This window comes from Mobula birostris, chromosome 13 (genome assembly GCF_030028105.1).
Source record: "Mobula birostris isolate sMobBir1 chromosome 13, sMobBir1.hap1, whole genome shotgun sequence".
NCBI lineage: Eukaryota > Metazoa > Chordata > Chondrichthyes > Myliobatiformes > Myliobatidae > Mobula > Mobula birostris.
Genome location: NC_092382.1, coordinates 9,900,423 through 9,911,853, shown reverse-complemented (window position 1 = coordinate 9,911,853; position 11,431 = coordinate 9,900,423). Strand labels below are relative to the sequence as shown.

General features: G+C 44.6%; 1 non-coding gene across 1 annotated transcript; it reads right to left on the bottom strand.

The window, feature by feature from the left end:
• Positions 1-235: 235 nt before the first annotated feature.
• On the bottom strand, positions 236-317 carry trnas-uga (transfer RNA serine (anticodon UGA)). Its single transcript has one exon. It is a non-coding gene; the product is annotated as a tRNA-Ser (tRNA).
• Positions 318-11,431: the final 11,114 nt, after the last annotated feature.

Here is an 11,431-nt window from a genome sequence, read left to right as displayed (position 1 = left end):
TCAGTTTTATGAGACGCAGAGAGTTTAAGCTGCCTCAAGGAGACTGATCAGAGTTGGATAGAAATGAACTCTTCACGCTGAGTAGAAATGCATTGGACTGAATTGTACTAAAGAGTGTAAAAGCCTAGAAAAGCCTAGTCTTTGCAGGCGTCAACTCAGGGAAGATGCGGCGCTCAGACAGCAGACAGAGGGTCAAATTTTATTGGCAGGTATTTGGATTTCTGTTCCTTCATAGCGCTGCGAGCAGGGCTCGAACCTGCGTGGGGAATCCCCATTGGATTTCAAGTCCAACGCCTTAACCACTCGGCCATCGCAGCTCCATCTATGTTAGTTACCCACCGCAGCACTGCAGCTGAAGCGAGGAATGAACGTGATTTATTTTCAGTAATGGAACTGATGAATCATCATTCCGATACGAATAGCATAATTGGACAGTTTTGGAATTTGTTTCAACACCGTTAGGTCAGAGTTTGAGTGTCAAGGAATAGCATTGGCGTCAGTGTCGTAAATGAAGGAGATTTCCACGGTTTGAGATAAAAGTCAAGATCAGAATCAGTTTTATTATGACGGACTTTTTTTTTAGTTTTATAGCAGCTTTATCTTGTAACACATATAGAATAATTATATAAGATCATAAGTCCATAAGACAAAAGACCAGAAACAAGTCATTCGCTCCATCGAGTCTGTCCCGCCATTGTCGTACAGCTGATTTATTATCCCCCTCAAACACATTCTATCGGACATTGGCATTGACAACCTTAACAATGAATAAGTTATCATCTTCTGCTTCTAACTCCCAATGCCTTGGTCTCCATAGCCGTCTGTGACAACTAATCCCTCAGCTGCACCACCCTCCGGCTAAAGATATTCCGTCTCATCCCTGTTCTAGACCATCATCGTTCTCTTCTGAGGCCCTGCTCTCCAATCCTAGATTGCCCTACGAAAGGAACCGCCCTCCGCACTTCTACTCCAAGTAAGCATTTCAAAATTCGATGAATTTCAATGAGATACCCTTGCAGGGAGCACAGACACGGAGCTATCAAAAGCGCCTCGTTTGAATGCGTTAACCCATGCGTTCCCGTGAACCTACCCTGGACCCTCCAAGTGTCTTCTGACCAGTATCCTACATCTGTCAACATTACATTGTTGCTTTTATATTCTACTTCTCCTGAACTGAATATTAAAATTGCATTTGCCTTCCTTTACCACTGACTAAGCCTGGAAGTAAACATTTAGGGAATATTGCACAAGGTCTCTTTGCACCTCTGATTTCTGAAAACTATCATCATTTAGAGACGTTTTTTCAATTTTTTTTCTTCCAATATGCATCACCATACTACACGATTATCAATTTGACAAATCTTCGTCCATTCTCCTCAACTGTCTGATCTCAAATGTGCTTTGAATCTTTTGAATTTTTGAACACGTTAAAAGTACTACCTGGCATATAATTTCCTTTTTTTTAGCCTCCCTTCCTTCTTCCAGAGTGGAGTGAAAATCGCAATTTTCCAACTATCAGGATCTATTCTAGAATGTAATGATACATGAAGGAGTACTACAAGTGCCTCCAGAGTCTCTTCAGTTACCACTTTCAGAACCCTGGGGTTTAGTCCAACTGGTCACGATGATATATAACTTCAGACCTTTCAGCTTCACAGGCACCTTCTCCAGAATCATAACATCTACTCTCACTTATGCCCTCTGACACATGTTTATCGGTGCCACTATGCTGGTGTTTTCCACAGCGCAGCTAGAAGCAAAATATTCATTCAGTTCGTCCGCCTTTTCTTTTTCCCCCATTACTACTTCTTCCGTGTCATTTTCCAGCTTTCTGATATCTACTCTCGCATTCCTTTTATTCTTCATATGTCTGAGAAAATGGTATTTTCTCCATTATTAGCCATTTAATATTTACTTTCATCAATTTTTATTTGTCTTCTTTTGTTTTTTGAAAGCGACCCAAACCTTCAGCTTCCCACTAATGCATCCCAAAAGCCCTCACTTTTGCCTTTAATCTGTCTTTACTTTCCAGTGTCAGCCACTGTTGTATCATCCTCCCTATCGAATATTTATTCTTATTTGTGATGCATCTATCCTGCGCCTTTCCAGTTGCCCCCGGAACACCAGCCCTGCTGGATCTGCCGTTAACCCTGCTGGTGCCCCTTTCCAATCCATTTGGACAGCTCCAGACCAAGGTCGCTGTTGTTTTCTGCGAGTGACGGGGTCGAGGACTGTTATCCTCCCTGATTTTATTTCTGTGAGTGATGGAGTCGAGGATTGTTATGGTGCCTGATTTTTTTTTTTCTGCGGGTGACGTGCTCGGGAACTGTTATTGCCGTTGTTTTTCCATGCGACTGACGGGGTTGAGAATTGTTATCGCTCCTGATTTTATTTCTGTGAGTGATGGGTCCAGGACTGTTATAGTGTCTGATTATTATTTTTTTTCTGCGGGTGGCGTGGTCGGGAAATGTTATTGCCGTTGTTTTTCCATGCGAGTGACGGGGACGAGGATTGTTATCGTCCCTGATTATTTTTTTTTCTGCCAGTGACGTGTTCGGGGACTGCTATTGTCGCTATTTTTTTTCGTGCTGGGGTTGATGTTTGTCCGTACATCAACATCCATGACCTCTCTCTATTTAATTGCTGTCTGGAGCAGACAAATATCAGAGTTGTATTGTACATGCAGACTTTGACAATAAAACTAACCTTTTGAACCTTTTTATTCTCCTCACTCGTGCCACTGCAGTTGCTCTTACTGCAAGAAATACTCATACGTCTAATTTTAGCTTCTCATTCTCGGACTGCAGGATCATATTACAATCACTACCTCTCAAGTATTCCTGTATATTAATCTAACTGGTCAAATCACACCGCAACACACAATCCACAATTGCCTTCCCCTAATGGGCTCAACCACAGCGTGTTTTTAATTAGCTATCCTGTAGGTATTGCGGAAATTACCTCTCTGGGGATACAGCGCGCACTAGACTTTCCCAAACCACCTGAAATCCTACAATGATCATCGTAATATTGCCGTTTTTACATGCCTTGTACGTCTCCCGTTGTCATTTGTACTCACAAAGTCGACAGCTCGAGGCCTGTATATAACTCCCGTCCTCTGATCCTCTGTTACCTCTCTCTAAGGATTAAGATTATGAGGACACGCCGTCCCCTTTTTTATTGTTATTTGGTAATACATGCATTAGGAAATGGTGCAATGTTTTTCGAGAATGATATCACGAAAACACATGACAAACAAACTTAAAAACTAAAAAAGAGATATTTATAACATGAAGTTACAACAGTGCAATGCAATACAGTGAATTAATAAGAGCAGACATTGGCACAGTAAAAGTCTCAAAGTCTCTCGAAAGTCCCATCATCTCACGCAGACGGTGAACCTCCAGCGCCGCCAACTTGTCGATGCAGCATCCTGGAAGCATCCAACCACAGTCCGACTATGAGTCCATCCGAAAACTCCAAGCCTCCGACCAGCCCTTCGACAGCGAGCACCGAGAACCATCTCTGCCAAGCGCCTCGACCCCGGTCCCAGCAACAGGCAATAGGCAAAGCTGAAGATTTGGGGCGTCGTCTCCGGAGATTCTCGATCGCACAGTAGCAGCGGCAGCGAAGCAGGCATTTCATAAGTTACTCCAAATGTTCCTCCGCGCTTCTCACGTCTGTCTCCATCAAATCCGGATTGTGCACAGCATCCTACTTAACAAATACGATATTCATTCGGAACGGATTCGATTTATTTGCAATATATCACCATAAATTACACTAAAATAAAGGAAGTAGATATTTACAAAGGGAATTGTTAGCGAATGTTCATGTGTTGAGAAATGCCTAAGCAGAGGGGAAAAGGCTCTTAATAAAATAAAAAAGATTTTCTATTTTCAGAATACTATTTCCACCACCCCACGCCACCCCACTCCCCACCCTGAGGGTAGTAATGGTGTTTGGTCTGGTGAAGGTCCTGAATGACGCACGCAGCCTTCTTTTGGCACCGTATTTCTAACATGCCCTCGATAGTGGCAAGGCGTGCCCGTGGTGGAACTGGCTGAGGATACAGCCCTCTGTTCCTTCTTCCGATCCTATGCATTGGAGCCCCGACCCACACCAGACTGTGACGCAACGACTGACAAAGCTCTCCACGTACGTCCATAGAAACTCATTTGATTCTTTGACGACGCTCTAAATCTCGTTAGTGAACAGTAATGGCGTCTGGTCCATGTCGGGACCAGGATAGATCCTTTGAGATGTTGACGCCCAAGAACCTGAAGATATTCACCCTTCTGAACCATCAGTGAGGACTTGCGTTTGTTCTTCTGACGTATTAATTCTCACCTGACAATTAATTCCTTGGTTTTACTGAAATTGATTAGGTTGTTGCTTCGACTCCACCCAACCAGCATATCTACCTGATGTTTGTACGCCTATTGGTGTCATTAGAAACGGGATTGCATGCTCAGTGAACACAAGCTATGTGTTCCTTCAAGTTCCGAGTGGTTATCAGGGAAAACCACTGCCCCTTGGGTGCTTTACCCGTCCCAGTCATTCCTAAGCAGTACAGTAAACACATTGGCTGTTCCTCTGGACTACCCGGTGTGAATGACTGTGAGTAGTCTGTTCTCCGTCGTTGCTGAAATGGTTCAGTATCTACAGAATGGAGCAACGAGAGGCGTCACGGGGAACGACACGCTTCATGACGGGTTTGCACATTTCATTGCAAACGCAAGATGGGCTGAGATTGACGTTCACGTGAATGGTTTTAGCTCGTTACGTTGTCAGATATTACTGGTATTCGACTCAGAGTTGGCTTATTATTAGTGATCACACCCGCAGCCTCCAATTGGAACACAACCTAGTCGTGGTTTGAAGGCTTGCGTGCCTCAGTAACCTGGACAGCGAAGCTGGCTGGCGTTAGGAGTTAACGCTGTGGCTCTTGGTCGGGTCACTCATGCCAAACAAGTCAAATGGTAGAGGGCAGATTGAGAATGTTCCACCGGTCCTACAGTTTCGAGGTTTGAGCTCAGAGATAACAAGCCGAACTGGTCAAAGAAAAGTTTAGGGGGAAAAAAATGAAGAGTCCGTCTACACATGTATCCGTCGGTATTTCTGAAACGCTACCCGGGATTTGGCTGGCAATTGTGCAAACCGAGAGGAAGCTACTGACACGATGAATGAATCCCTGAACATCGCCGACTGACAGGGATGGAGGATCTTCATTGCTGCCGGGAAAAGCCAGCGGCGAGACTGGCAGTAAGTTATGAAATTATTCAGCTCCGCCACGGGGACAAGCCTCCGTTGTATCCAGGACGGAGATGGGAGAGAGAGTGGTAGGTGTAGAGAGAAGTGAGAGACGGGGAGGGGGGCGAGAGACGTGAGAGGCAGGAGAGGGCCTCCCAGGCGGCGCTGCGGGGAACCTCCTGCTAAACGCAGGCGCGGTGCCGACCGCAGCTGGCACAAGCGCTTCTCCTAATCGGGCGGCGGTGAGTTAGGGCTGATCCCGTGGTTGTGTAAATCGGGGGTTACATCGGGAAAGGGCCGGGCCCGAGCTTGCCGTCCGAAGCAGGGGTGCAGTGCCAGTTATTTAGGTGCCGGAGCTGTACAAGGGGTGATGATAAGTTCGTCTATATATATGTGTGTGTGTGTGTGTGTGTGTGTGTGTGTGTGTCTGTGATTATATATATATATATATATATACATGTATGTACACACTCACACATATGTATACATATGCATGTATATGTAACGCTCAGCTATATCGACTCGTATTTATCTCGGAGAAACCTTGTCCGCCGCCCAACCGTGTCTCCCGGTTGCGTCCTTCGCTGTGTAATAACACCTGGTACAAAGAATGTGTATAAAAATAAGTAACAGATGGGGTACGAGGGGGAGGTGGGGTATTAGCGGAAGTTAGAGAAGTCGATGTTCATGCTATCAGGTTGGAGGCTACCCAGACGGAATATAAGGTGTTGTTCCTCCAACCTGAGTGTGGCTTCATCTTTACAGTAGTTGAGGCCGTGGATAGACATGTCAGAATGGGAATGGGATGTGGAATTAAAATGTGTGGCCACTGGGAGATCCTGCTTTCTCTGGCGGACAGAGCGTACATGTTCAGCAAAGCGGTCTCCCAGTCTGCGTCGGGTCTCGCCAATATATAAAAGGCCACATCGGGAGCACCGGGCACAGTATATCACCCCAGCCGACTCACAGGTGAAGTGTTGCCTCACCTGGAAGGACTGTTTGGGGAACCGCTAATGCCCCACCTCCCCCTCGTACCCCATCTGTTACTTATTTTTATACACACATTCTTTCTTTCACTCTCCTTTTTCTCCCTCTGTCCCTCTGAATATACCCCTTGCCCATCCTCTGGGTCCCCCCCCCCACATCCTTGTCTTTCTTCCCGGACCTCCTGTCCCATGAGCCTCTCGTATTCCTTTTGCCTATCACCTGTCCAGCTCTTGGCTCCATCCCTCCCCCTCCTGTCTTCTCCTATCATTTTGGATCTCCCCCTCCCCCTCCAACTTTCAAATCCCTTACTCACTCTTCCTTCAGTTAGTCCTGACGAAGGGTCTCGGCCTGAAACGTCGACTGCACCTCTTCCTAGAGATGCTGCCTGGCCTGCTGCGTTCACCAGCAACTTTGATGTGTGTTGCTTGAATTTCCAGCATCTGCAGAATTCCTGTTGTTTGCGTTAAGATAGATAGACAGTCAGATAGATAGACAGTCAGCTAGATAGACAGTCAGACAGATAGACAGATAGATAGATAGATAGACAGACAGGTAGACAGTCAGCTAGACAGATAGATAGATAGACAGAGTGATAGATAGAGAGATAAATAGAATGAGAAATAGACAGATATACAGACTGATAGGTAGATAGACAGATAATTTTATCTTGAGTCAAATTAGGGTGGCTAATGTTCAGATACTAGAAAAGTTGTCCAAGCGAACCTTGTGGGAGGCAGGTCCATTAATTTGGGGTCTTGGCTGAGCTATTTAAACGATGTTTAATCGCGGTTAAGAGACAGGGTGAACAGCTATTGTCATGTTTTTTCTGCTCGGATTCTGTCAGGAAATTACTGGCCTGTGAGTCTGACGCCAGTAGTGGGTAAATTATTTCAAGGTACTCGAAGGGACAGTATATATGTGGTAGGTATTTCGATAGACACGACATTATTGTTGAAATTCAACGCGGCTTTGTGAGTGGTACGTCCCATCAAAGCAATTTTACAAACTTTTTTTCTAGGAGTTACCGGAAAATCTGATGAAGACGTGGCAGTGGATCGCGTTGACTGGGACATTAACAAGGCTTTTGACAAAGCCCACATGGGAGGTTAGTCCAGACGGTTCAGTCCCTTCCTTTCAGTGGGATGTAATAAACCGGATTCAACATGACTACGGTAGAAGCTTGAGAGTGAAGTTAAATGGTCGCCACTCTGAATGGAGACTTGACACTAATGGCGTGGTGCAGTGATCACCGCTGGCTCTGTTGTTAATGCAGACGTGTGGGATGTTGCACCCTGGGAGGACTGACCAGCGTAGGACGTGCACATGGAATAGTATGTCACTGAGGAGTGCAGTGGAACAAAGCGGTCTGTGAGTACAGACCAATAATTCATTGAGAGTGGCGCCGTAGGTAGTTTGGGTCGTAAAGCGGGGTTTTGGGAAGTTAGGCATTGATAAGTCAGACTATTCAGTTGCGGATGTAATTCTGAAGTTGCATTGTACGTTGGTGAGGCTCCCTTTGGAGTATTGTGTGGAGTTCTCATCAACTACCTGCACACAGAAATCACTGCGAGTGAACAAACACAGAGAAAGTTTGCAAGGTATTTGTCGAAACTTGAGGACCTGATTTCTAGTGAATGTTTGAAAAGGTTAGGTCATTGTTTTTTTTCCTTATTTTGAGCGCAGCAGAATCTGAAGAGATTACATAGCGGCACGCAAATTATGAGGGGTAAGCGGAAATAGGCTTCTGTCACTATTTGAGTGAGACTAAAACAATCGTTTATAGATTAGGGATGAACAGTAAAATATTAAAGGGAAAACTGATGGGGGGTTCTATTCTAAGAGTGGGGAGAGTGTGCAACTAGCTGCCAGCCAAAGTGGTGACGTGGATTTGATGTAACATTTCAGACAAATTTGGGTAAGTACGTGAATGTAACGGTATGGAAATCCCGGCAGAATTTGTCACGAACTGGATGGGTCCAGGTCTTTGTGCTGTGGTACACTATTTCTCTGACTCCTCTAAAATACATTGAATGAGCATCGAATCCATTGTTTGTCATGCCCCGCGAAGAGAAAAGTGTGTTACCCAATGTCACAATGAGTAAAAATAGACTGAAACAAGCACTAGTTGTTTGTTCACGGTCCTGTAGCTAATCTGACTAAAGGGACATTAATTGGCTTAAGGGACATTCCTTCTGGTGTATAAGAGCTCACTGAACCAGCGCTTCTGGACAATTGGCACCTTTCGTAAAACTGATCGCCGCTTCTGGCAGACAATGGGATATCCAGCAATTTATTATATCGTCTCCATTTACTATCCCGTACTGGCAGCCGTTGGGATTCCAGGTAAGGTCGCAGAAATGCCGAGATGTGTGACATACTGTGGTCTTTAAATTATGCGCTGCTATTTAGAGCAGACGTTGTTTTGATGTTCAAGTCTTTTCATATAAAATCACTTAGGAAATAATGAAAAAGAAGCACGTTTCATCGATTTGTTTAAAATATGACTTACGTGACTTTGAAGCCATGATTATTTTTTCTTTGTTTTAATGTACTGTATCATAACCTTACACATTTATGTTTTGGAGGTAATAAAACGAGCCTGGTTCAGACGCTAATACACCGTGATTGTGTTTGATTCACGATGTCCTCGGCCTGGAATAGTTAATGTAGCTGTCCTGTGTATTCAGCCAAATGGTATCTGCTGTCCTGGTTGTCAGTTCACTGGAAAGTTGTTATCTGAAGGGTCATAGGAGATACAGGGGAAAAGTAAAATTACTCCAGAGAGAAAAATGTTCTATGGAAATACCCTGAATTTAGGATTGACGAGAATCCTAATTTATTTTGGAGGGATAGAGTTATGCAGCACAAAAAAGAGATATTTGATCCAAAGGTTCCATGCCAAATAAGATGCCGGGCGATGGTTCAGCGTTCGCCTCACAACCTTTCAAACGCTTCATAACCATTTACCCGTCCAACTGCCTTTTATCATTGGGCCTGCCGCAGCCACATCATCGCGCAGCATATTTCACCTAATTGTCTCATTTGTATACACGTTGCCCCTCAAATACCTATTGAGCCTTTCCCACTGTATTTATTCCCGCGCCGGCAGGATCAGCATTCCTCAGCCCTGAAAAAACAGACTGGGTGAATTTACACTGTCTCTGTCCCTGGTGGTTTTCTGTGCTTCTGTGTGTTTAATTCCCACCTACCTGCGCTGCAGCGAATAATGCCCGGCTCCGATCAATCTCTCTCTGCAAAGCGGTTTCTAAAGTCCTGGAGACATTCTAGTAAATTGTTTCTGGACTAATTCAGGGTGAGTCTTTCCAACTATAATCTATCCACAATGCTCACAGTTCTGTGTGTACAGGTGTAGCAGAGTCGTGCGCATTTGAATTTCCATCCAAACTTTTGTACTCAATTACTTCACTGATGAATCCTATCGATCCTGGTTTCATAACCACCCTGCCCACCTTATGTTCCACTTTCAGTGAATCATGTTCCTGAAATGCACACACCTCTATTCTCGAGACTCCACGGAGCCCTAATGTTCACTGAGAAACTCCTACCTTGCTTATCTTTCCAAAAAAACCCTCCATGTGTCCCAATTAAACTCCACCATTCCATTCTTTCAACAACTTACTGAACTGATGAAGATAACAACCTAATGCTTGATAGCTGACCTCGCTCTCCACTAGACAATCTATTTTATTGTCGTCTGTAAATTTATTCCCTGGTTTTTGAACCAAGTCTCCGATATTGATGACACATGACAATTGGCCCAGAAAGAATCCTGAACAAATCACTATCAGCTAACTTGCGATCCCAGAAACAAATGTCCACCATGGTTTTCTTCTTCTACCATCAAGGATTATCATCATGGAACTGACGGCTTTGTGGCAAAGTTTGCGGATGATACGAAGACAGGTGGATGGGTGGGTATTGCTGAGGAAGCAATGCGATTGCAGCAGTGCTTAGACATATTGGAAGAAAGGGCACAAAAGCGGCAGATGGAATGCAGTATTGGGAAATGTACGATAATGTATTTTGGTAAAACGAACAATAGTGTAGACTGTAATCTAAACGGCGCGATATGGACTACTAGCCTTACCACGCACGCAACGTCACACTGAGCAATCGGGATACATTATGAATAACTGCCTCACTCTTTCTCTCTCTTTTCTGAGTTAATTTAGTGGCGATTGTGATCCTGTCTCGCAGAAATTGTGGGCTTTCCAAATGTATCACTCGCTACCTCGTGGCCATGGCGGCTGCAGATCTGACGGTCGTTGTCCTTGGTGTTGTATTGCGCAAAATCAATGCTCTATATAAGTATGCTGATTTTCTGGTGAAACCCCCGCTGTGTGGTGTGGAAATTATTCTGGGGATTGCAGCCATGGATTCTTCCGTTTGGCTGACCGTCGCTTTCACTTTCGATCGCTACGTCGCGATCTGCCTTCCGAAGCTGCGGACCCGATATTGTACGGAGAGAACAGCGACCGTGGTGATCGTGGTAGTGGCCATAGGTAGCTGTGTTCAGTCATTTCCATTTTACTTTGCAAGTGAACCAGGGAAGTGCATTCCCAAACCCGAGTACTATACATCATCCCTGTGGAGAGGTTACGAGTTATTTGACACAATCATAACCCCGTTATTACCAGTTGGTTTAATTCTGCTGTTCAATGTTTTAACCGCCAGATCTATTATAGCAGCGAATTTGGTTCGCCGTGGACTCCGGAGCAATACTGACAACAAAAGTGATCCAGAGGTTCAGAACCGGAGAAAGTCAATGGTTTTGCTGTTCGCTCTATCTGCCAATTTCATATTATTGTGGATAACCTATATTGTACACTCCATGACCTGGGCATCGGTAAACGTGTTTTTCACTGACAAATATTACAACACGCCTATATTTATCCTACAAACGTTCGGGGAAATGTTGATGTTGCTCAGCTCCTGCACCAACACGTGTATCTATGGACTGACACAGAGGAAATTCAGGGAGGAGCTGAAGAATGGGGCGAAGTATCTGTTTACACTAAATGGGAAGCTCGCTAAATAGAATGCAATTGTAATTCTCTCTCATTGTGTTTTGCAATAAATATGTAGAATATTTTATGCTGTATCGCTGTTCAGTGGCTGTTTCAGCTGTCGCTCTATAACTCATTGTGTTTTGCATGGAAACGTGACCAGC